This window comes from Eublepharis macularius, chromosome 1, assembly GCF_028583425.1.
Source record: "Eublepharis macularius isolate TG4126 chromosome 1, MPM_Emac_v1.0, whole genome shotgun sequence".
In the NCBI taxonomy this organism is placed as follows: domain Eukaryota; kingdom Metazoa; phylum Chordata; class Lepidosauria; order Squamata; family Eublepharidae; genus Eublepharis; species Eublepharis macularius.
This window is the reverse complement of record NC_072790.1, coordinates 37576022-37582920: the sequence shown is the minus strand read 5'-3', so window position 1 is coordinate 37582920 and position 6899 is coordinate 37576022.

The following is a 6899-nucleotide window of genomic DNA, read 5'->3' as shown; positions in this document are numbered from 1 at the left end:
TACGTGGCAGAACATCTCCGTCTTACAGGCCCGCCTGAAGGAGACAAGATCTTGGCAGGCCCGAGTGTCCTCGGGCAGAGAGTTCCACCAGGTCAGGGCCAGGACCGAAAAGGCCCTGGCCTTGGTTGAGGCCAGTCGAGCCTCCCTGGGGCCAGGGACCACCAGTAGGCGCTTACCAGCTGATCGCAGCACCATCCAGGGAGTACATGGGAAGAGACGGTCCCTAAGGTATATTGGTCCCAGTCCATTTAGGGCTTTATAGGTTAATACCAAAGACTTGAACCTGATCTGGAACTCCAGGACACGGGCAGCAGCGTTCTGGACCCGCTGTAATTTCCAGGTCAGACTCAAGGGAAGCCCTGCGTAGAGCGAGTTACAGTAATCCAATCTGGAGATGACCATTGCATGGATCACTGTTGACACTCACTGTATCATCACCATGACGCTTACTGTATCATCACCATGACGCTCACTGTATCATCACCAAAAGAAAAAAAACCCAGTAACTATCATATAGCAAGCAACTGAATTTTAGATGTATATAAGATCGTTTTTAAAATAATGATGGCAAAAAAATCTGTAGAAAGATGGAATTTCCCCTATTGGGATCACAGCTCAGTAGAATCAGATGTTAATGTCATTACCCGCTTCAAGTCTATAGAAACAGTGCGAGTTAGAAATTTAGATCAATAGATCAGTATCCAACTAATTCACTAGATGCAGAAATGAAAATAGCTCATCGATCTTCTCTGACATAGCCTGCCTGCAAACACAGCTCCTTTCATATAGCCTGGAAACTGTTTCTCATTATGACAGAGCCTCACCTCAAGACGACCAGGATTCGGGTCCAGTAGCACCTTAAAGAGCAACTATATTTCCAGAGTATGAGCTTTCAAGAGTCAAGATTCCATCAAATATGAGGAGCAGAAAAAGGAAGGAGTCCTTATAATCCAGGCAGAGGGTGGGAGGGGAATTGTAAATTAGAGTGTCAGGAAGCTAGCTGTTGTAATTAGCTTAATAGAGCCTGGGCGAGAAGAGCAGAAAATTAGCATCTGTAGTACAAGAAAAATCCTGTGTCCCGATTCAACCTTGTGGGACCCATTGTTCCATATTTGCAAATAAACTTAGTTTCAGCAATCTCGCATTGTAATTTCTCTTTGAAGTTTCTCTGTTTGAGAACTGCTACTCTTAGGTCAGCGAGGGAATGTCTTGGCAGATCAAAATGTTCTCCCACTGGTTTTTGAACGTTGTGATTTTTGACATCCGATTTGTTTCCATTTATTCTTTACCCACGCATACACTGACCAGCCTCAAACCGGCGGAACTTTTATCATGCCCATTCAAACCATATTGTGTTCCACAGCACCTGCCCTGTATTAAAATGACAAGCTATGCATTACATGGTGCCTTGTGTTCATGAACCAGTGGTGTAGCGACAAGTTTTGGGACTCTGAGGCAAAGAACATTATCCTCTGTCTGCTAGTGGCACAACTCCCCCCAAAATACTTCCTTCACATTAATACTTTGGGAGATTTCCCCATTCATCCAGTTCAGTTGTATAGTAACACTGAATGTGATACATGTTGCCCATTGGTTATAATTCTGAAATATCCTGTGTCATGTTGTAAGCGGTTGGCCCAGCCGCCATTTTAATATGGTTGTTTGTGATATTAAAAATATCACCAGGCCTCTGGATTTAAAATGGCTGCTGTATTGCCACCAGAAGACCTCCAACAGTTGCTGAAACCCGCCCGGGAGAACACGGCATGCATGGAACGCCACACAGGAATGCAGAGTGATTAAGAGGTGATTGGATTTGCAGTCCCACCAGCCCCATAGGTGTTCAGTTCAACAAAGATCTCACAGAGTCATCCCCACTTAACACATTCCTTTCCCTTCTTCCATGATGAGATCTGTCCTTGATTGAGGAGCTAATCAAATTACATTCATAAGTATATACAGTTGTTCCTGGGAAAGTACAGTCCCCACCTAAAATCCATCAACTTAGCTCTGGTGGAATTCACTAACAAACTATCCCTTTTGTGCAGTGCTAGAACATGTTTTGCATTTGCTTTCACACACCTCGGCAGCTACCAATCAAGATACTCAAACCTTTTGTAAAATCCAGGAACTGACCGTTAGAGCCTTTGTTCTAACGGCTAGGTGGGCTCTTCCACCTCAGGGCACATTTTACCTATAAAGGTAGAGCCCTGACCTCATTCAAATCATACATGCTTTTGGATCCACAAGCGCTATTCCCTTGAGGTTTACCCTAAGCATCTCGCTCTCTTGGCTGAGGACACAAGCCGTTCGAAGCAACTCTCTTCTCCTGCAGACTGGACTCCCCCTCTTCAGAATAGGTAGATATATTTGCTCCCTCTCTCTCTATTCCCAATTTCTGACTAAGCTTCCTAGGACTCTGTGTGTGTGTGTGATTATTTTTACCCCACAATTGCAAGTGTATGTGCATGCCATTTTGTTCTTTTTTTTTTTGTAATTTTTTAAATTTTTTTGTTACTTACATTAACTAACAATACAAAGGGAAAGAAGGGGGGCAGGGGAAGGAAAGAAAAAACAACAACAACATATAACAACACTACACTACAAATAATGCTTTCCCTTCATACTGCCATTATTAAAAAATTAAAACTTTGTAAGATATTGATGGAGTGGTTGACCTTGCAAAATACAGATTACAATCCAAATTAAGTCTTCCTCCCCCCCCTGGGCCTCGGACGCAATTCTCTCTGAGCAGCTGCAACCGCAGTGCTCATTCCCTCCCCCCCCCCTTCAGACTTCAAATCCTTTTCTTCTTACTTGGTGTCTTGCTGAAATTCTTGGTTTTTGTCCTCAAAATCCCTTAGTTGATCTTCTGATGTTATCTTGTAAGCTTGATCTTTGTAACTAAACCAGATACCTTCCGGAAATAGCCATTTATACTTTATTCCACGTTCCCTCAGAAGAGCTGCAAACCTTTTATACTTAAATCTCCTTTTCCGAACTAGGAATGGAACGTCCTTCAGTATCTTAACCTTATTACCCAGAAAGTCCAGATCCGCATTGTATGAGTTATATAGGATAGTGTCTCGGATCCTCTTAGATGAAAAATCGATGATGATCTCGCGAGGCAGCTGACGCTTTGTTGCATATTTTGAAGAAGCCCGACGGACTTCCAATATGGCGCTTTTTACCTCTTCTTTAGTTGCCCTCCTGGGTGTCGCCAATAGTTCCGAGGCCAGATCCCTTAAATCCTCATTTTCCTCCTCTTTCACATTCTGGAGGCGCAAAATTGTCTGTGTTTGTTCCACTTGTAGCCCGATCAGCTGGTTCTCCACCAGCTTTAACTCTTTGTTCGTTGCCCTCACGAGTGACGCATTTTCCCGAGCAGACTTCTCTGCCCCCCCCGCTGCTTCCTTAATGGTTTTCACTTCGCTCTCAATTAAGCCCACCCTTTGATCTGTTTCATTCAGCTTGTCAACAAAGGGCTTTATGGCTTCGATAACCGACCTCTTCACCAAGTCCTCGAGCGACTCTCCTTTCCCCTGCAGGGCAGCCGAGATTGACTTGCCCAAAGCGGGACTCTGCTTTTTCGCCGCCATTTTAGGGGGGGGGGACCGCCAACCGAATTCTGAAACTCAGCGAGGGGGAAGAAACCCGAGCCTTCATAGCTTCAGATCCCACCACTCCTTCGCGTGCGCTTGTAGTAACAGAAGGGATTCGCTTATTTACAGGCTTCCGCCTAGTTCTGCTCTTTGCCGTTTTCCATGGCCCGGCAGCACTCGAGCTGCCGCGCACGTCTGCCGGCCTCCATAGGAACAAACAGGCAATTTACCCCCTGCATCGATTTCAGGGGCTCTTCCCGTCGCGTTCCGGACCCTGTCTCCCTCACTGGGAGTCCTGGGGGCTAATCTTCGCAGATCAGCCGCCCGGTCAGGCTGCTCGGGCGCTTCCTCCCAGACCTGCAGAGAGGAGCGTCCGACATGGCCGAGAAAACGAAACCGAATCCATGCCATTTTGTTCTTAATAAAAGTTGTTGTTTGACTTCAAGAACCAGCCTCGGTTGCTAGTTTGGGAAGGGATCTGGTAGAAACTGGTGATAGATCCCTGTGGTTACCGGCCTCTTGCATAGCCATTCTCCTTGCTAACTAATTCCCCCACAAATCATTTTATTACAAGGAGACCAGTTCTGGTAACGGTGTGACTGATAATTTGGGGGGGGGGGTTGATGTGCAGCTTGTTTCTCATTAAGGGTATCATTTTAACTGTACTAAAAAGCAGTTGTATCCTTTAATTTTCATTCGTATATGGCCCAAAGTTCTGGAACACTACACCAATTCCTCCAAGTTTTTGCCAACAGTTCAACAATCAATGGGAAATTTCCACTGTGAGGCTTGCCAGCTTCATTTCCGTGTCTTCTAAATGGCAAATCACACAAAGCTAAACTAAAACCAACATTTGGTCTGCAACTTGTCTCTGATTTTTATTTTTAAATCTCTGCCTGGATTGTGTCACCGGTGAAATACTGCACAGTCATTGGAAAATATATTAAAACATTAATATTAATCATTGCACTCTGAAAGATGCGTTTAATCTCAGATTCCTTTTGCTGAATTTAGTATGTTACCAAAGGTCAGCTTGCAAAAAATAAAAAGAGTAAAAAATGCAGCATTGTTCAGGATAGTGAATAACACAACTGTAATCAGGGTTATTTGAAAGGCTAATTTAGCAATTCTGGTACAGTATGTTTCTGATAAATATTCTGCATGGTTGGTTGGTTTGCATCATTTATACCCCACCTTTCTCTGCAGTGGGGATCCAAAGCTGCTTACTTTGTTTTCCATTCCTCCTTATCCTTGCAAACCCCCTGTGAGCTAGGTTCAGCAGTGTGTGACTGACTCAAGGGGCACCCAGGAAGCTTCCATGGCAGGGTGGGGATTTGAACCTGGGTGTCCCAGAGTGTAGTCTGCAACTCTAACCACTACACCACACGACACCGCACTGCTTTTTATCTGTTTTCTTGTGTTTCGTTTGGAACCTTTCGTCAGCAAAACCCGTTTTGAACTGGGAAACATACAGAAGCATCATGTACAAGCTCATCAGAACTGGCACTATCAGTTGTGTGCAGGGCTTTTTTTCAGCTGGAATGCGGTGGAACGAAGTTCCGGAACCTCTTGAAAATGGTCACATGGCTGGTGGCCCCGCCCCCTGATCTCCAGACAGAGGGGAGTTTAGATTGCCCTCTGCACTGCTCGGCAGCGCGGAGGGCAATCTAAACTCCCCTCTGTCTGGAGATCAGAGGTCGGGGCCACCAGCCATGTGACCATTTTCTCTGAGGGCAACCCACTGAGTTCCACCACCTCTTTTCCCAGAAAAAAGCCCTGGTTGTGTGTAAATGCAGTGAAAGGATCAAAAGGGGAAATTGTGCCAGAGAAACTGAAAGCCAGAGCTTTCAGGAGGGGAAGGAAGATTCTCATGAGAGTATGGGAACACATTACATGAGGTTGCTTTAGGTTCAGAAACTTCGGCTGGTCCTTAAAACAACAGCCAAATTGTTAACTGGGGCTAGTCATAAGGAATATGTTGCTCCAATTCCAAACGAACTTCAGTGGCTCCCCGGCATTGAATTGTCTGGGCCCCTTGTATCTGGAACTGACTGCTTCTTCTCATAGAAGCATGCTTGTACCTTAGGATCTTTGTTGCAACTGCTTCTCCAGATGTTTCCACCTTCTGAAATTAAGCAGCTACCAGAAAGGGTGGTCTCCTCTGGGAGGCGCCAGATCGTGGACAACACCTCCAACATACACTCAGATCCGTCTACACAACACAATGCTGGATACTGTCTTATTGATACACTACAGCAATAATTCACACAAAGGGATTTTATTGTGAGGTTGCAATTCGTTTAAAAACTATCATTATAGTGCAGTAGCCAATGATGTATGGATGTAGCCAGGGATCCCACATCTATGCAGCTGGTGCTTTTACAGTGAAATCCTATGGAGAGTTACTCCAGTCTAAGTCCATTGAGTTCAAAGGGCTTAGACTGGAGTAACTCACCATAGGATTGCACTGTTAATGACGTGTGGACTAGTGCTTTTTAAAATAGATGATGGCTGGTTTTATCATTTTTAGGACACACACACATGGTACAAAAACATTTGTGTAGAAAAAGCCATTACAAACAAACACAGAGAATTAAAAGAAACATAAATCATGAACATCACCTCTAACATATCCAAGTCTAAAAATTATTCTATTAAAACAAGACACACTCCAGATGCGACTTTTACTTGTATTTTCCTAGCTGCTGAACCAGAACAATGATACGAACAAATGGTTCGGCTTCTGAAATAAAGAAAGTCAGCCTCTCTGCTTCTGGGGAAGAGTTTTAAGTCCTTCAAAAGTGCTGTGAAAGATTTGGTTCTAAGCTCTTTGTAGAGTGAAAAAGAGTCTTGAATAATTGTACAAGCCCTACACGTTTCGCATGCAGCTTTGTCAGGGGAATCTTACAGCTACTTTTTAGTTGCATTCCTGTCTATAGCAGACTTGAAGATGAAGCTGCACGTGAAACATGTAGGGGTTGTACAATTATTTAAGATTCTTTTTCTTCTGCACCAATTGCCTCCTCATCTTCCTTTGGCCTTGATGTGGCCCCCTTCTTCTTCTTTGCAGAGTGGACAGAACAGAATGTAATGGGGTAAATCCTCCAGAACCAAAGCGCTGCATATACAAAAGTGTGACACAAAAGGTTTTTGGGAATAGCAACCAAAAAACAAAGCTGTTATAACAACAGTAATAACAATAACAACATTTGATTTATATACCGCCCTTCAGGACAACTTTACACCCACTCAGAGCGATTTACAACGTATGTTGTTATTATCCCCACAACAATCACC